Here is a 20,385-nt window from a genome sequence, read left to right as displayed (position 1 = left end):
GTTCATCACTGCAGCTCATGGCAGCGTTGCTATATTCATTCCATCTGCCTCTCTTGGCTTTGGCCAGCTGGCTGTGGTGATGCTCTGTTCAGACACATCATGGCAGCAGAGAAGTTACAGGACTCTTACTCCATAACCTTTGGCTGAAAGCTGTTCCTTAAATACATTTGTAAAATCTGACACATGCTGGAAGTGTGCCAGGATATTAAGCCCTAGAAACTATGGGGACTATGAGCAGTCTTTCTTGTTGGCCTGAGCCATGAATACTTTGAGGTATTTTATGCTTCCAGCTCAAAAGAGCTCACCATGGAATTACAAATGGCTGTGATTTGTCTGGTTGACTTTTCTGATCAATGTAGATACTTGAAGGAGGAATGTTGAAGGACAAGGTAAGAGCTCCAACAACCAAATAGTGCTTCTGAGATCATGGGATGAGAAAACAGAAATGCCATAGCAATGTCCCCATCCGTGTATCATTACTCTATCCAGTCCTGGTCATAGGAAACTCCTTTTGAAAATAGGAAATTTTTACTACTGAAGAGCCTGTAAATTCAGTTTATTTTAATAAACAAAGTTGGGAACCTTCATATTTTATGATTCTTGGTGTCAACTCACTAATAACACATCCTTTGCAAAATAGTGCCCTAGAATTCTTTGTTGAGTCAAGTTAATAAACTGGCATTCCAAGATGCCCAAGGAATTTGGAGAAATGACTACTGCATAGAGATGACAAAAGAAGTGTCAATTTGTCTTATTTTAGTTACAATTAAACCCATGTACTGCCCTTTAATGAAATCTGTCCTTGTGGACATTTTCAGTGCTTCAGTAGCTTTAGGGAACAATGATCTAAAGAAAATACAGCAGTAGCACATAAAACTGCCTTACTCCAAAAAGGCAAAGTAGTTACGCAGGAAACAGGAAGGTAAACACCAAATCCAAGGATTGGGGTACAAGCTCTTGTGTGATGGTAAATGCTCCAGCAGATGGGAAAAGCAACAGACTGAACAGAAACAAAAGGAACTGTTGTTTTTTTTTGAAACTTTGGAAAGCCCCCAAGCTTTAGCTTAGCCCCTCCAAACCCTAGTTTTGCTAAAAATATGAGGCAAACTAGGACTGCAAGTCAGTAAATCTGACTGTAAAATTAGCATCTGAAAATCAGATATGGAATTTGATCAAAAAATGTATTTCAACTAAGATATATTCTCAGGGAGAATAATGGGATCCAGACCAAATTAATTTTCTCTCTTATGAGTCAGGACTGTGTTAACATTGCCTAAAACAACACTAAATCTGAATTACATTGCTCTGAAAAACTTCCACATAATATTAGTTCTGGCACACATGATGTTACAGGTCCAGATGACACCATCGTTACTCTACCTTCAGTCTAAGCCTATAAAGAAAAAGATACCTTTGTATGTGGTTTTCCTTTTTTTTTCCTTTATCTTTAGCTGCATTTGAAGTTTTTGTGCCACGGTAGATTTTTGTACATATTGATACTTTTATTTATTTACCAAGATAGTTCATGTCTTCCTTGGAGCTTTGTTGGCTATTTTCACTACTAAGAAAGCTAATTACGTCAGTCATTGATTACAAGAGTATTTGTCTTTTCTGGCTAACAGAGGCTCTTTGCACATCCTTGTTACCCTGAACATATGATCATATGCAGCATAATCAAATAAATCTTCAAACCCCAGACAAAGATGTATCTATTCAGAGCTGTTAATATCCTTTGCAATCTAGAGTTCTTAACCATGCTTTTCAATCCAGCACTGTGCAGATTAAATGGGACATTTATTACTACAGGCTGGCTGACCCTTATGTATCCAGTACCTCCTGAACACTTTTGTGCTCAGCTCTTTTCTTCTCTCTCTTCACATAGTAATATATTACAGAATAAAAATGCTTATTATTTTAGTGTATACTGGATTTGGCTACTTCAGTTCTCACAGGAGTCAGAAATTAGAAAATGCTTAAAAAATTAATTTAAAAATATTAATTTTGGACAATCTTTCTTTAAAGGCTTCTAGACTGTTTTTTTACATCACTGCAAAATTCCTCCAGAGTACAAGAAGCTAATGCGAAATGAATGTTCCATTAAAGGCACAATCACAATTATTAAAAATAAGGCATGAAAGAGAGCATTAGAAACATCAATTGGTGTATAATTGAAGTAAAATAGAAAGATATCTTCCTGTTACAATATGGGAAAAAATGTCAGATGGAAAATGAAAATTTCTCCATATTGGTTGTGCTAAACAGAAAAGAAAGCCCTAGAACTGTAGTAATACTTACATTGTTAAATAATACTAGGGACTTAAGGGCTTAGTAAACATACATTGTTATCTAGAAACACTTAAACCTCATGAAAAATTAGCAGGAGCAAAGAATGTAATTTAAAAAATCATGATATAGCTATGAAAGTGATTTTTAAAATTTTTTTTAGGTAAAGAAAAATAGTTCAGTGAACTAAACAAACCATATTTCAGAGGCAAGATCTGTATGAATGAGCCACTGTGGCAGAAATGTCGATAGCCACTGCATTTAGGCACAGGTAAAAAAAGTCCAAATTACAAGACAACATGTAGTGAAGAATCCTGTTAAACAAGTTCTCAAGAAGGAGGTTTTAGATCTGACTTAAGTCTTTCCATGATATATATGCTGAGGGAGAGTCAAGTTGGACCTTCCATGAAATGAGCACACGATATAAGGAATTTGAATTAGGCTTTGATAGTGTTTGCAAGATTACTAAGAATTTTCAATGTGCTGTATGCAGTGAATCAGCAAAACAATGCAAACCCAGAAAACCCAGGAAAATGCATATGATACTGGTAGGAGGTAACAATAAAATAAATAATCTGTGGAAACTGCATAGTTAAAAGCCATATCTAACTTATGGTTTTCCATTAGAAGGGCATCATCAAATGAGTATGCAATTTTTTAGCTGGTATTTAACATGACTCCATACAAAGAAAAGCAAAACAAAGAGAGGGTAACTTTATAAAAAATCCCAATCGAACATCTCTGTCTTCCTGCAGTCAAGGACATGATGGCTCAGAAGCATTCATCTACCAGCATCGCTTTGGCATTTCTCCCAGAACTTTCAGGGTCTACTTGGCAGAAAATATGTAGCAGAATAATTTTAGTGTAGTGAATATCTTTCATCCCATGCATCACAGTCATCTTCATGGAAGCTCTGCTTAAGTTGCAGGGGTGTAACCAGGAGCAACCTTTGTATTTCAGCTTCCTCAGTGATAGGAAGGAATCACTGACAGCCTGTGGGCTATTGTTTCATACAGCCACCTAAGCTAAATGTTAGATAGCCTCAATCATGCATGTGTGGTAGCAAAGTAGAAGGGACACACATATGTCAGACCAGAGGCAGCAATCCTCATCACGTGACATTGTTAATAAATTCTAGAAAGGGTTAATACAAACACTACCAAGAATGTAGTGACCTCCTGCTCTTGAACTAACAGGTCAGTATCATATCAGTAATATCAGTATGGCAAAGCCCATCATACCCAAATGAATTTACTGACCTTAGAGCAGCCCACGACCAGTACTCAGGACCAGCATGAGCTTGGTTCTGTAGCAAAGACAAAACAGCTTGAAATAGAACTCACCTGTAGCTCTTTCCTTTCCCTCACAGAGAATTTCTTCCTTTTCTTCTCTTTGCCTAAAAGGATATCCCTACCTTGTTTGTGCTGAAGGGGAGCCCTCACTCCAGCTCAGGTGATGTGCATTTTCCACCATGAGATCCTCATCAGGAACAAAACTGAGCGTTGCATCAGGCCTTCCTCCTGCACACCTCAGTCAGGTTTAGAAAATGATGTCTCAGCAGCTTCTGCCTCTCTGAATGTTAATTTCCTCATCTTTTCATATAGCCTGCTTAGAGGCTAAGTGATTTAACCTGTTCAATATAGAGAGTCTTCTTTCCCAAAATTAAACATAGCTGCGTTGCAGGATGTCCCTGTGTGATTCCTGGGGCATGTGTCAGACAGTCATATTGTGGCCAGTACCTGCAGCACATCCAGACCCACTCCACAACAAGCCTACAAGAAAGTCAAGTGGCTGCTTTCTCAGAAGATGTCCATGTGATAACTGTTTTAAACTGAGCTTATTATCATTGTTCCCTCTCTCATGATTAAATACTACAATTTAAAACAAGAAGATAATGGTCACAAAAAGAAAATACCAAATTTTGGAAGAGAGAAAACACAAAAAAAATACTAAATGGGGCAAAAAAAGAACCCAAAGGAAATGTTCTCAGAAAGTCAAAGGCTTCCATGCTTAAACAACTTCAAAGCTGAAAAAAAAATCCTTTGCAGACTTTATCAGTAGGTAAATGAAATGTCAGTCCTCTTATTTTGCATAGAAGTTTGAAAGGTCTAATCAACACAAATTTTTAATTATTTAATATACACAGATTATATAAAGGACTGATGGATCATTACATGTATTGGTTGTAATCCACAAGCCACAGGGCAGTTATGGTTTGTTGATTGACAAGATTTATTTCCACATTTCACTATTCAGACTGTTACAGAGGGTTTACATGTTTTTATTGCTTTCCACACCTTTCCACCCCCTCACTGCTAATTTAGGAGCTGTTAGTCTCAGTTCATAGTAATTGTGAGAAAATAAAATTCCATCTGTTTCTGTCAGGAAAAGGAAAGATAGGGAAGGGAATGAGAGAATCAACAAAAAATTCCACTTGCTAGACATGCTTTGCTGCTAGCTATTACTTTTCTAAGGGATGCCTTACACAAAGTACCTAGAACTGAGCATATAAACTGTATTTTAATTTTATGTATGTCCTTAAGTTAAGCACTTCCAAGAATATTGTGCAAAGCACTATTCTTTGACTGTTCAGCTAAATACATAAATATGATGCCCATGAGCAAATAGTCCCATACAGAACTATTTAACTAATAAGCAGCCTAGAGCTCATTTTTTTCCCTTGCTGGGTTTTCTGTTCCAGAAATAATTCTGATAGGAATGTGTAGGAACTCATGCCAGAATTGTAGAGCATAACAGCAAAATTCAGGCTTCTGTCTTTGCAATCTGTCTTTCCAATAGCTTTGGAATGGTTTAAAGGTGAACAAATAATGAGGAAGAGAGAGAGAGATGAGGAGGGAGACACATATGCTCAGACAGAAGCAGAGATAGATTTAGGATGAAAAGCCATTAAGAGTTAAATGATCTGCAAAGAGTAAAGCCTTGAAATTAAATTTCACTCGATATCAAATAGGGGATTTAAGAGTGGTATGCTAGAAAAGGCTCCTTTCATGAAAATGCAAATAGCAGCAAGCTGTTTTAATTATAGGCTGTAAGTGTTGCATGATAGAAGACCAGAAGAAAAATGCAGAAGGGAGCAGAACCATAAACCCTTCCCACTGGTATTTCAAGGTCTTTTTTAAACAACAGTAATCTCAATCAATTTCGCAGCTACATTATGCTTTTTTTTTTTTTTTTCCCCTGGGTTATTGATAGTTTGGCACGTGCATACAGTGGTGGGATTTCTTCTGCTTGGCAATATCCCTTCAAGGAGGATCTTGCAACTTAAAGGACAAGATATTTGCTTCAGAGGGATGAAAGTGCAGGCATGAATCCCATTTTCCTCCTCATCCAGAGACCTGCATACCCTGCTGCCAATGGCAATAAGATTAGATCCCATAATCCAGTTCCCTGGAAGAAAGAGATGGAAGTATCTGGATGAGGCAGCTACAGACCACAAAGCTTTGCCAGCAAATGGGGATCTCCCCTACAAGCAGCTGTACATAATGCAATCCATTAGTGTTCTGCAGTTCACTAGTTCATTTCCAGTATAAAACAGTGCTTGCTGGCAAGAGGAGGGCATAAAGAAAGCACATATTCAATATGCTCTACCTAAAGGTAATGAAAATACAAGCAGTTCACCTTAGTAGCAGAAGCGACAATTCTCTTGTCCTTTCCACCCACTGTGGCACAGAACACACAGCTCTGTCTGAACAGTATTTATGCTTGCCAGCCCCCTAAATTCTAATCTCTCCCCTCCTTCAGTGAGGAAAAAAAAAATCCCTTTATATCCATTCTCAAGTGGAGAATGAACTAAAACTAAACCGAAGTCTTTCAGGAATTAAGTATTTGCATACAAAACAGGTCACAGAATACATTAGTTAAGTATGTGTTTAAGGTCTGGGAACATAGTGGCAATGGGTGCTTCCTCAGAAATACATAATAATAGTTCTGAAATTGACAAAGGGAAAAATATTAAACCTCTCAGTATTCAATAATATATTAAATCCCTGGTGTTTGTATTATGTTTTAGAGAGGCAAATACTGCTTTCCCAAGACTTTTTTTGCTTTTCTTCAGTAGATGTCACTGCAGTACAGGATAACTAGTTCCAACACAGTTTTGGAGAAAAGGATATTCGTTTCACCAGGGAGTGGTCCACAATGGAGAACTGCAGCCTTATGTTTTCAGATATTCAATGGGGAGTATCAAGCTGCACATCCAGATTTTTTTCTTATACATTTTTTTCCTGGTTGGGGACCAAACACAAGAAACTATTCACTGTCGTGGTTGGATGCTGTTAAAATGGTATCAGGGAAGCTAATCTGGGACAACTGTCATTCTCAACCAAAATCAGCTACTGTGTGATTCATTCGTTTTGCCTCTGAGGATTCAAATAACCACCTTTTTTTCTGATGTAGCTTCCAACCAAGTTGTTAATCCCACATATTCATTATTCTGATCAAAACTTGTACTTTTTTCTCTGCATTCTTTGCTATAACTTGAAAGCAAAATCTCCACCATACTAGTTCTTAATTTATTTTTTTTTTTAATTTAATGTATTTCATTTTTAAGATGCTTACATAGTAAAACAAAATGTTGGTTTTAACTAGGGTCAAGGGGTTTTACTCAAAACAAGAAATCTTCAGACATTAGCCAACAATGAAAATATATTAACGTAATAGGTTTACTAAGTTGAGAAAATCCATTTGAAAATATTCCTGGAAAATCCTGTATGCCAAACACAGAAGGATTGAAGCTAAAAATGGAAATTAACATAATGTATGTGAGAAGTGACATCAGAAACTGAGGAGGGTTTTACAAGATTAAAAACATACTTTCAGCAAGCTCATGTACAGTTAAAGAAATGTGGTTGCTAACAGAGTCATCAGAATTTAGTCAGAGCGTACAAACTCCTCCTCTCTTAGTCATTCCTAGAAAACAAATCAGAATCACAGTCTGCTGCAGCTCCCCAGGCCTAACAACAAAATCCCTTCTCAAAAACAGGAAGGAGAAAGCTTCTCATGGAAACAGGCTTTTTTGTGGACATTATGACTGAAATGCTAATGCTGGTGAGGAGCACCATGGTCAGCACACAAGATACGAGACCAGCAGACCTTTCCCCAGGACAGGTGAGAGCAGAACCACCTCACGCGAAGAGCCCCAGCTGCCGAGCTATTACAAGGACTAAGTGGTGAATTCGAGCAAGATGGATCCCGTCCCAAAGCTTTGCATGTAAAAACACACACTTTGAATTTCACGGGAGCCAAAGCTGCCTGCCAGGAACACTAGGAGGAACTCACTCAGCCAGTGGGTGTTCTGTGCTCACCCAGGGAAGCACCCTTTTGATCTCTGGGTTTAGTCTTACGGACTGTTCTCTGCAGAAACCCAAACTCCAGGTGACAGAAGCACAGTAAGGCCCACCTCCAGGGGAAAAAATAATAATAAAAAAAAGGTATCCACTTCCAAACAAAGCAGAAGCAGCTGCAGAAACAGGAAAGTCCCTAAGACAGAAACCAACATTATTATCAAGCAGCAGAGCCCTCCAGTGCAGACTGCTGAAATAAACCTGATCTCAGCCATTTAGGTTGCATTCACACTGAAGTCTGTATTAGGCATTGTTACACCTATCATCCAAACACACCTGCCAAATGTGGTGAAACAGAAAGATCTAAACTTGTTTAGGAATGGCATTATTAACATCTCTTCCTTCTCTCAGCTAAATGAATCACCTGATACTTTGTTAAATAAAGTTTCTATCAGCCTTTCTACCACCACCTAATAAACACACTAAAGATGACAGAGTAGGAATCCATGGTTCATTTCCTGCTGCTCTCTCCAGAGAAAAGCCCACACATCTGAGTAACTATTTGCAGATGATGTCTGGAAAGAAAAAAGAAAAATATTTTGAGGGACTCTACTTTAAAGCCACTTTTACTAAGATAGCGAAACAGAATTTAGGATCATTATTTTCACCATCCAAGTTTGAAAATTTTCTCTTAATGCTACAGCTTCCTTTCTTACTGCTTCTACCTGTCTTGTTTCACAGCTTCAAATTTCACACCTACACCCTTCTTTCCTCCCACTCTCTTTGTCTCTGTAAAAAACCCCTGTCATCCATGACTTTTTCATATGTCGTTCCTTTCACCCTCACCAAGTCCTGGGTCCTTTTTTTATCTTCCCTCTCTTTCAGGAGTTTCTCTTTTCCATTCATTTCTATCCCCCCTGACACATTTCATGGCAGTCACACTGGACTTTTGCTCTTTCCCTGTCCATACTCCTCCCAGGCTACACCCCTTTTTCTCAACTGTTAGCAACATTAAACATGACCCTTCTCACTTTCCCCTATCATTTTCTTTCTGTTTGCTCTCCATCTTCAGCCTTGTTCTTTGATTTCAGCTCAAGGCATTATTTTATTTTCACTGTATCCCATGTAAGTCTTTATCAATTCACCTGAGCCCTTAGCTGAAGGGTCCCATTTCTCCCTTCTGTGTTCATTCCTCCTTCAGTTCAGCCTATACCAAGGCTTACAGCCTTGCACTAATTTTCATCAGCCATATTTTTGAATCTCTGATGCCGTGTTCCTCTCTTTTAAACAATGATCATATACCTTGCACCCACATACTTGAGGTCATCTTCTCCCTCAAACCTTGTCAGTCAATCTTTTCACAATTTTCAGATGATCAGTACTTCTTGTTATTTGTCTCCCTTCTCTTTTCCCCACATTTCTTGTCTCCTTTCTCTTTTATCCCAAGTATTTGTGTTAATTTTTTACCTCCTTCTCTTCACCCCTTTTCCCCACTGCAAGCTTTTTTTATCCTTCTGTATTTCTTCCTGTTTCCTAGTTAAGTAATTCTCTATTCTCCAGTTGGGGAACATCTGTCATCTTAAGTAGGATTTTTAGCTACCCTGAATCATCCTCCCTTTTACTCTTCTCCTGCATCTCCTTCACTCTCCACATTGGTATCTCACTAATGTCTTCTACATGAAGACATCTGCTTTCCATCACTTCCCTTTCTGTAATTCCTTTCTCCATGTCACATCCTAAGAATTTCTCTTTTCCAACTCCTCCGTTTGCCTCAGTTCTTCCATCCTGAGCAAACTGTTGTTCACTCCTCCTTCAGTTCTCACGCTCCCACCAAAAACATTCTTTTTCTGATCCCCTTTTCTCACCAGCTACAAACTGCTCTGCTTCTCACTCCCATCTCCAAGCTCATTAGATTTACCTCTTCTCCAGTTTCATTCCAGAACCTCTGTAAACTAGGTAAACTCCCCTTAGACAAAACATAATCTGCTTTTACCTTTGACTGTTACTGGTTTTGAACTGAAGTTGAAAAATAATAATCCATCACTGAAACCTTGTCCTTCTTAAGTTTCCAAGATTTTTCTTTTTTTATTGTTGTTTTTCTCTCTGTGCATCTATCCATTACCACTTCATGTTATTTGGCATTTTTTTAAGACACACCTCCAGCATTTATGACAATGTGACCTTATGATGATTTAGTTATTATTTTGAATATTCATCTCTTCACTCAGATCTGATTGTTTTTATTCTAAGGAAAGCGTCAGAAAATTTGGCTAAGATTTGTTCTCCAGGGACATGACCCCAAGAATGATATGTTTAAAACAGCACTTTCAGTTGCATCTCCTTTGCAGTCACCATGACAAATCATATCTAGCCTGCCATTTATCTGCACTTTCCACCTCCATCTTTTTTTTCATAGCCAAATTATGCTGAAATCCTAACAAGACTTTTTTTTCTAACATTTCTAGTAGAAGGCTTTTTGCATTTATATGCGTACTTAAAACTCATCCAAATTTTCATTATGCCACACATTTATTGCTGCAACATCTGTTTTCTTACCCTTGCCATGAACTACCTTAATAATTCATCATCACTATGGGAGATGGCAAGTTCTAAATCTTCCTGTCCTAAAACCCTCTCTTTGTTCCCTCCTCTTTACAGCACCAGGACACACTGTCTTCATTTTGAAGTCCATTTGCATTTTGTCCCCACTATATCATCTGTCAAGCTCTCACATCCACCCTACCCAGGATGGTAGATATTATCTGCTTGTTAAAAATTCAGGAATGCACATCCATGTTATCTCCTGTGTGCTCTTACGTGTCCTTGCTGAGTTCCTCATAAACATCAGGAAAGCCAGTTCAGTATTTTCCTCAAAAATCTATGTTTGAGGTGCACCTCTGCCATGATGCTACAAATTTGGATACATCTAGGCAAATGTCTATCATATATGTATGATATACATATATCATACATAAACAGGATGATCTTCTTGTGTTTGTATGAAACCTGATCCATCTAAATAGGAATTCTGTCCAATAATAAGACTCTTTTTAAGAAAAATTGTGATGCTAATTAATACATGTTACAATAAATAATAATTGTAACATCTCAACTGCCTTGATACTGTTGCCCAACCCCTCTTTCTCTGCTATATTTAAATTCAGTTTTTAGAACATAACCTTTTGTATGTCAGGCTACAAAAACACACACATCTCTCCCCTTACTAAAAATACATTGAAAGAAATTATATTTTTGATGTAATTGGAGATTACATTTAGCGGTACATCAACCTAGGTGCAGTATTTAATATATTACATAAAGTTTTTTGATTGTGTATACAGACACTAAATGTAGAAACACAGATTCTCCATGAGGCTTGGCTTAATAAGACAATTAACAAATTTTATGTTTTATAGAATTTTATGTTTTCTTTTGTATGGAAACATTGTCTCTTAAAAATTCAGTCAAAAGAGCCCCCAAATGAGGAATACTGCTGGTATGGTTACATTGTTTAAATGCAACTAAGAGAGAAAGGAGTGAGAAGGAGAAATCAAACAGTGAAGGAAAGTATAGTACAGTATTTAAATATAATAAAAGGGACATGCTTTGGGAAACTGTTTATGTAACGGTACAAATGTTCTCAAAATGGGACTGATTTTAAGAAAATAATCACTACAAAAATATGAGAGCTGTCCTACCTAATCTGTCATCATTGCTAGGGACACCATAGGGACACTCATTCTGACATCATTGCTAGCGACACCAGAGCTCCATGGGGAAAAATAGGTGGAAAACAAAGCAATGTGTAAGTCTGTAATGATATATGTCAGTACCATTGTTCTGAGATGAAGGTGAGAACTGCAGCATTGAAGGGTCTAAACAACCAGGAATTGCCTTCAAGAGCTTTACACACAGACTACTGCAGCAGAAAGCCACCCTGCAATCATGCCATCCCCGTCTTGTTCCAACCAAATGCTGACATAGAACTATGAATTATGCTCAAGGATGAAATATGTCACGGTCAAAGCTACCTGTGTGCACACTGAATATGCCTATTACACACAGTAAGAGATATTAAGATGAATGAAATCCATTAACCACAACTGGTCATTATTATTGAAATAAAGATGTACAGCTCTTGAGATGTCAGATTGCCTAAATTACATAGTCTGGTAAAATATTTTTTAACTTTATTCTGTCTACTACTTTCTTGTCATAGAGAAATAATAAAAACACACTGATTTTAGATTTACAAAAGAACAGCCAGTGTTTTTAACTTTGCTAAAAATCAATTTACTTTGTTGGAAAATACAATGTAAATGATCGCTTGCATACATTGGTCATTTTATTCAGGTATTAGCACTGTCATAAGTACAATAAGTTACAGTAAAAAGTGGACTGAGTTCAGAATATCTGAAATTAAATGCCAACAACTCAGTTATTCATCTTCGCTTCTGCAAGTCAAAACAGTCACATTCTGATCTGAAGGTTATAATTAGGCTGAGTCCTGCCTCTGTAAAAGCAGAATGTGTATCTCACGATCTACCCACGTATGTTTAGGAAGCCAGCAGAAAGGGCAGTTTTAATGCATAGGGGAGAATACATCAAGTGGGTAAGCAGCACAGAAAACCTATTTTTAAACTAAGAGGCAGAGAGAGTAGGTAAGCTCCAGATAACTGGTACTTTTCATAGCCTAAACAAGTATTGTTAAAGAAGACAGTAAGACTATTTCTTAAAGACCAAGTACTATTTCTTCTGTTACTTTCCTGCTTGGAAGGACTTAATCTAGCTTAGAAGTGCTGGGCAGAGCTGCTTGTATTTCTGTCACAGGGATGTGCAGAAAACCGTCATCCCTTCTGGCACACACACCCCACCCATACCAGGAAAATCTTGTGGAGTGATCCACTTGCCATTTTGGTTGCATCACCCACCAAATAAAGAAAGAATTGGTTTGTAGTCCTTGCATAGAAATGATTGTGCAGGAAGGAATAAAGCCATAGCTTTTTGATCATGGGCCTAATCGTCAAAATGAAATGATCAGGAGCAATACTTGCAAATTACAAATTTTAAAATACACGTTTTAGGAAGTTTTGTAAAAGGATGTCAGTGCAGACTCTGCCACTTGAGAATTGTGACTATTGCATATATTAAAAGTGCAACACTGTATAGGAAATTCACCATAAAATTATTTTGAAGATATTGATTGCTCAACTGAGAGCTTGGTTCCCAGGAAAGCAACAACCAGTTTGTAGTAATAAAACCAGCATCACTCCCTTTTGTTACATTGTTTTCTCTTAAGACTTTAAGAAAGAAACAATATCTACTGACTATTTCATGTTTTTTCTTTCTTCTGTATGTAATGAAATGTCATTGCAAGAAAGAAAAAACGAATATTCTGCTACTATCCACGTGCCAATTTCTGCACTTTCCAGCTAAGAAAAACTCCCATTGATTTTTGCCCTTTTAAAGGCTCTTCTAATGCCATAATAATATCTTGGCCCATTTACATACATTCATACCTCACTAAACTAATGCTCATTACTCAGTGTCCCCTTGTCTCTCACTTCCACTTATTCCTACATCAAACTTATTCCTACTTGGCTCTTAGTGTCACTGAACATACAGGATGCAGTGGGCAAGCAGGTCTCTCCTTCCAGGCTGTATGACATTGGCTGGCCACCAAACCAGGAGCTGCCTTTTCACCCGGCTGCTGTGGTGACTCACAGGTGCTCCAGAGAAGTAGAACACGTGTAGGACTTGGCCCTTCTCGCCATTTCCAGCAGAACAGATCAGACTGCTCTGATCTGCACTGGAGGGCCAGCCTGACACTGAGCCAGCAAAGGGAAGTCAAGGCAATCTGACTGCTGCCTTCAGGTGTTTGTCTCTGGCCTTGATCACTCCACAATGCCTTTAGGAGTTCTTGGAGAAAACACTTAGGTGTCTCTTGGCAAACTCGAGTGTTTCTACTTTTTTTAACAGGAAGTTTGTCTAAAAAAAAGATATCTTGTTATAAATGAGACCTGCTGCTTATTTATATTCAGTCATATATATGTTTGCTTCACCTGGTAAAATGCATTTTTTCCTATATTTTGTTTTAGTGACTTTGTGGAATGTAGTCTAGCTTGCCAAAAAAAAAATAAATCTCTGTAATAGATGTGTCAGTAAAAAAGGGTTTGGCCTCCACATCACGTTTGATTTGAAGGGTTCACATTAGAAAATTCCATCTTTATAACTGAGTTAATTAGCCTTAAACTTTTGGAGACAGTAAACAAAGATCTGTTGTATTCTAACATGTCTGTTATAACCACAAGATCAGGGCAAAAAATACAATGAAGAATATGGAAGTAACCTAGAAGACAAATGAGCTATAATGTTTGATTTCAGACATGTAAAATTATGGACTGCTGTCTGTAGTCAAGCTCCTCAAGATTAAAGTTTATAAGAAAGTGTTTTATCTTATCTATCAAATAAAATATTTCTCTCTCACACACCTTCTGTAAGTAGACAGATCCCAGTAAAAGGAGTAACTACATCATGTTAGTGCATGAAACCGGTTGCCTGTGAGAAGCACTGTAAGAAAAAAAATTTCGTGCATGTTGTAAGAAAAAATCTCTCAGATCTGATTTTGCTACCACAGTGGTTCTCTATATGCCTTCTTACAAAAACTGTGTGCTACATTTCTTACAATCTGGCCTCATATTAAAATGACAAGATGCACTGATAGAAAAAAAGATATTTTCATTGTTAACATATGTTATTGGAAGTTAATTCAGTTATTTTTAATTATTAAATCACTACCCAGTCATTTATCTTCATTTTAAACTTGCAGCACCACTGCCATCTATCCTGGAATCTGTTGCAGGGGTAGGGAGATTAATAAGGACCACAAAAGCCATAGACAATATCTGAAACAGCAGCAGCGATAGCACATTTTTTACTTCAGTTCAAGTTATCCTTACAGCTGCAGATGATGTGAAGTACTCCTGCCACAAGAATATGGGATGATCCATACATGAACTGGGAGTTCTGGCAGACTTTCAACCATCAAAGTTTTTAAGTATCGGTTGACTGCCAGCTGTGAACCAAGAATCAGGTCTTTCAGATGTTACACTAGAAACCTCCTGGGACCTTCCTTCTGAACTACAAAGCTGCAAATCTTCAACTACACTAGCAAGCACCAAGGTCTGACAGACCTGTAGAGTGCAACCATTGGTGCTGAGGGCCTGATCTTCAAGCTGTACTCACCTCAAGGATTCCAGTTCAGTTTGAGACCCACCCAGTGCTCATTTGTGGCAGGAATGCATTCGTTTAGCTTTGTACAAAAGGGATCTATTTCATGCACTCCAACACCACTCCACACTCTGAATTACAGCACTGTTAGCAGAGATGATGACAGCATTTACTTCAAAAGTGCATCCCTGATCCAAACTAAAACACTTCAGTGCCCCAAGGCTCATGAAGCAGTCTGTGTGGAACAACAAATGAAAATGAGATGCCTGATTTTTATGTACTGCAATGCCTTAAATTCTGCTATCTGTCTGTGCAGATTTTTGTAGGGTACATATCCTTAAAGAAGAAATATACTTCTGATAGCAATATTCAGCCATTGCTGAATTCTGCAGCATGTTATGTCCATTGGGATTCATAACATTTGTCTAATTTAAATAGCCACTGAAGCATACCAGGAAAATGGGAGTCGAGTTTGAGCACCATAACTTGCAGAGCTACATTTTGCCGTGATGCATCTGATATTCGATGCCTGCTGGAAAGTGGCTTTGGTTTAAAACTGTTATTCTGTGTGAGCAAAGCTAAAAGGTGAAAGCCTTACAGGCGCCAGCAACATATTCTGAAAACCCAGATTAGAGTTTTGTAAAAAAAGGATGCAGAAATGCTTAAGGGCTGGAGGCATTTTCATCGTGTCAGGAGCTGATGAAGGAAAAAAAAGAAAAAAAAAAGATATGCTGATTTTTAACATCCCCGCTCCCCTTCTCTCCAGCCGCTCTCCTTCTCTCCACCCATCCAGCAAAAGCATCAGCAGCTCCTACGGCGCTTCTCCCGCCTCCCCGCCCCGCACTCGGGTGACAAACGGCTCTGCGTGCCGGAGGCGGGGACCAGTTTCCATGCCAAAAAAAGAAAAAAGAAATTAAAAAAATCAAAGGAGGAAGCTCATCCGTTCCGCGGAATCCCCCGCACGAAAAGCCCCGCGCCCCCTCCTTGTCAGGGAAGGACCCATCCCTCACGGCCGTGCCTTGCTGCCGGGGGCTGCTCCCCCGCTCCTCCACCTGCGGAGGTATCCCCCTGTCCCAGTGTCCCCCATGGCCGGACCTGCCCCCGGGACCGCCCGACACGACCCGCGGGACCGGGGCCGCGCCGCCTCCCGCGCCCGCTGCGCGGCAGCTGCGCCTCAACCGAACCGGCCCCGACCGGGGCGGTGCCGCGGGGGGCGGTGCCAGGGGCGGGGAGATGTGCCCATGGCGAGCTGCGATTGGCCGAGAGGGGCGGGGGCGCGGCCTGATGCCCGCTCGCTCCTCTGCTATTGGCGAGCGGGGACGTCAGTGCGGGTCGGGGGCGGGCCCCACGGCCAGCGGGGTTGGCTGAGCGCGGCGGGCGGGGGAGCGCAGCGAGGGGGCGGCGGCAGCGGGCGGGGAAGCGGCAGCGGGCGCACCGAGAGCAGCGGCAGCGCCGGAGCGCAGGTAGGGGAGGCGCGCCGGGAGCTCGCCCCGTGCCCTCCGCCGCCCTCACCTGTCACCGCCCGGCTGCCGGGTTCTTGCCGCTGCTGCGGCGAGGCAACCCCGCGCCTCGCCCTCTTCCCTCGGCTCCCTGTCCGTCCCCTCTCCTTCCCGGCCAGCCGCGATTTCCCCGCCGCCGCTGGCGGCTGCTTGCCGTCCTCCTCCCGCCCCGCCAGGGCCGGTGGGTGTCTGCGCCCCGCTCCGCTCCCAGCCCAGGTGCGCCCGAGGGGCCGGGAAGGGCCCGGGGGTGAGGCTGCGGTGCCCGGCGGGGTCCGGCGGGGCGCGGGGCCCGCGGCCGCCCCTCTCGGGAGGGGGCAGAGCCGGCGGGCGCGGCCCGCCCTCGGTCCGGCCGGGAGTGCCCCGGGGCGGGGAGGTGGCCGCCCGTGGGATTCCGTCCGTGGGATTCCGCCCCTGAGCCTTGTCTTGGGCGAGCTCTCCCTGCTTCCTCCCTAATACCGTCTTCCGTCTCACTGGGAGTGCTTAGGGCTTTCTCTTAAAAAGATGCTCCATAGATTATTATAATTTGGGGGAGGCAGTGTTGTCTTTTGGGTGGGTTTGGGGGTTTTTTTTTGTGTTTGTGGTTTTGGGTTTGTTTTGGTTTTTTTTAAATCAGTCGCCCTGTTGCTGGGTTTGTGCATTGTCGGTGCCAGTTGTGAGAAAACGTACTAGTTGTTCCAAGGTAGGCAGGTGGTGATGGAGAGCATCGGAGGGGACAACACCCAGGAGAGAAGGCTGTTCCTCACCTCGAGCCGCTAGGAAGGTGAGGGATGCCGGGATTCCCGTTGCTGGGCTATTCCTTGCATCTGCTTCAGCTTTCATCTTTTACATTGGTGGGTGAGCAGGGAAACCTCGGTTGCTGTCCTTGGAGTATATGGAAGGCAAAAGGATTTTTTTCAAGCAGGGTTTTGTGTGTCTGCAGCAATGCCTCTTCTAGGGCTGGAGGAGCAAGAAGCGGAGCTCCTATTCCGTTCTCTTTATGAATGTGAGGGCTCTGCACGCTGTTGCTGAACTACTCCAGCCTCGCTCGGAGAGATCCTCCTCCTGTCTGCATCGTGCGGTGCCGACCATGGCTGCGGCAGGTAGAGCTGTCTGAGGCAGCAACAGCCTGCAACTGCCATAGTGAAATTAGTAATGATCGTGCATATTCCTGGGTGCTCTGCCTCGGGCGAGGGAAGCTATTACCCGACTTGTACTCGGTAGGCTTGTCAGGATGGTAATGCATTAGTCATGGTCACATCTGGAAGAATCATTTATTTCAAATATATGTTTATCTAGTAAAGCTTTGCGAAGTCTCAAATAGGCTGTAAGAGAATGTGCAACAGAGGAGGGCTGGGAAAATCCATTGGCACACTGATAAACGCAGATCACAACTGGCTCTGCAGTATTGCAGGAGAGAAGTTTAAAATTGTCTTCTTAGTTTCTTTTGTTTCCCTCATGCCTCTCTGCTGTTTTTCAGAGTTGTTGAGCACCACCAGCTTCCACTGTAATGAGTGATCAAGTTGTATGTGGCCAGCTGATACTGGCTCCTTGGCTAGTACAATCTACAAGTCCTGCTTTAGTTTGCTTTCTATGTGTATGCTTATTTATTTCCCATATGTTGTGTAAGTGTGTCAAAATTGTGCATTTCAGATAGACTTTTGGGTCTGCCTAAAACAGCATTTTACATTTGGGTCTGCATAAAACATCATTAAGATGGTTCTTGTCTTAGTGTGTGTGCTTTTAAAAGCAAAAAGATCTGCAGTTGGGGAAAAAAAGTAAGCTTTTTGTAAAATATATTTGTGTATAGTAGAAGCACGAAGTGTCATTTTTAATAGGTGGATTGAATAAGAAAAATATTGGCCTTTTCTATTGTACAGACTTAAATACTACCCCTAGTTGTGTGGGTGTTCAAAATTTCTCTCATTTTGCTCACTTGACAATAGAAAGGAAAATCTCCCCCTTTGTACTTCTGGCCAGATGTTCTTCAAGGAGAGATCTCTTGCCTCAAGAAGCCTCTGCATTGAATAGCTCTTAGGGATATGGCCTTGTTTGTCAGTATTTACATAAAACTGTAGTATTTAGGTAATTACATCAGAAATGTGTCAAAATCTTGGTTGCCTTGATTTAGCTCCTTAGATTTTTCTAGCATACTGGAGAACTGGATGGCACATTACAACTGGTGAAAGACCATATTTTATAGGAGTGTGGAAAAATCTAAAGCTGTAGATATCGAGCATTGCAAGGAGCAAATGCTATACCATGTTTTAGATATTTTAGAATTAATTTCAGTTGGTGTTGGACCTGCCATTAAAAGCAGTTACCTTTAAAGATACACATGTAAGAAATACTTGCATAATGCTTGTTTTTTAACTTTAACTTAATGTGGACAGTCTTAGTGAATATGATATATAATCCGTGGTTGGTTTATATTAAAGTTTTTTTTTTTTTAATTTTAGATTGGAATTTTATGGAAGCTGAAAGTAGATATTGTTTTGATTCCTTTAGTCTAAATTTAAAATGAGAGTTACAATAAACCTGTTAATGTTGTAGCTGATATGCGCTGGCTTGGTTTTCAAAACTTGGTGTTGAAACAAAGAAATTGCAGATCCTTTTTAATGTTCTCATAGATCCTATCACTTTAGTTTAAAAATAATGGGGGAAAATATAGACTTGGAGATTTTAGTACTGAAATGCACACTCTATCTGTATGTTCCTAACAAAACCCTTGAGATTATACATTTCATAAGCCTTCTTTACCAGTGAAGCAGCTATGGGGAAGTGTAAATACTGTATGATTAGTATAAAGACAGCCTCTTTATAAAATAGAAGTTTGGATTAGTTTGGTGGGAACTGTTACTGGACCACCAATCTAATTAACATCATGTTCTGGTATTTAAAGGGTAGCTACAAAGAACATGGAGACTCCCTTTTGCAAGGAGTCCCATGGACGAGATGAGAGGTGATGAGTACCAGTTATTCCTGGGGATATTTTTTTACAATAGGAGCAATCAGTTGAAAGAATAATCAACCTTTCCAGGAAACCATTGGATTCCCAAACACTGGATACTTGTATGACACAGCTGGAGAGGGTCCTGGGCCATCTTGTCTAGGCTGTGCCTTTTCCAGGAAAGGTTGGGCCGAGTGATCCTTGAGGTCCCTTCCAAGCTGGTGTTCTGTGAACTGTAGTCCCAGGGTGGCCTTACACTAGCAGTGGCTATTTCTGTTGTTGTGTGGAGCCATACAACAGACTGTGAGTGGGAGGAGAGCTAAGACTGGAAGTACAAGGTAGAATAACAGAATAATTTCTGTAAGCAGAAAACACCCTCTGTATATATATTGAAAAGTCAGTTCAGTGCTGCTATAAAAATAACTATTTATAATACTGACTATATAAGGAAACTCTTGAATTTCAAAACTGTTCACATGTAAGCACTGGCTTTCACTCTCAAATGTATAACAGCAGTAGAAATCTGGACAAAAAAGACCTAACCAACAGTTTTTCATAGGTACTATTTAAGTTCTGACTAGGATATGAGTTCTAATTTATGAAATCTTTTATTGGTTATATGCTTATTGTGTGCAAAGTATGAACATAGGTCATGAAACGGTAATGAGAGAACGCTACCCTGGAAATGTGTTGATATGGAGGATAAATGAAGTCATTGCTCATCACTATGTGCTCATCATGTGAAAGGAACAAGGACGCCTTGCATTTGCCATAATTTCTATTTGAGAATTTTAAAGAATTTTAGTATTATGCATGAGCTAAACCTATAAACTCTAGATTATTATCTTGATTTTTATGTCAGAACGTCATCATTCTGATGGTATTTCTAACATATGACTGATGAGTGTTTGTAATATAATGAATAATAGAATTAATTTCCTGGTTCCAAATTCTATATTTTAACTCTGCTACTTTAGTATCTAGATTAAGATCTATTTATGAATTGTTATACCAGCTTTCTGCATCAGAAGCAGTAAGCATTAATTTTATAATATAAATTAAAACAAATATTAAAATGATACCTAAAAAGAGGAAATCACTGTTGCAACATCAGCCCTCTTGCTGAGTCTGTGCAGTTTCATAA

The 20,385-nt window shown here is 40.2% G+C and overlaps 1 protein-coding gene across 2 annotated transcripts in view; it reads left to right on the top strand.

The window, feature by feature from the left end:
• Positions 1–16,192: 16,192 nt before the first annotated feature.
• Positions 16,193–20,385, top strand: part of CDKL5 (cyclin dependent kinase like 5) — a 123,800-nt gene continuing 119,607 nt past the window's right edge. For both annotated transcript variants that reach the window (XM_058860587.1, XM_058860559.1), the window contains exon 1: positions 16,193–16,279. The gene's annotated coding sequence lies outside the window, so the exon portion shown is untranslated. The remainder of the gene's footprint in view (positions 16,280–20,385) is intronic.

Source organism: Poecile atricapillus, chromosome 1 (genome assembly GCF_030490865.1).
Source record: "Poecile atricapillus isolate bPoeAtr1 chromosome 1, bPoeAtr1.hap1, whole genome shotgun sequence".
In the NCBI taxonomy this organism is placed as follows: domain Eukaryota; kingdom Metazoa; phylum Chordata; class Aves; order Passeriformes; family Paridae; genus Poecile; species Poecile atricapillus.
Note: the sequence above shows the minus strand (reverse complement) of the source record. Positions and strands in the feature narration are given on the sequence as shown.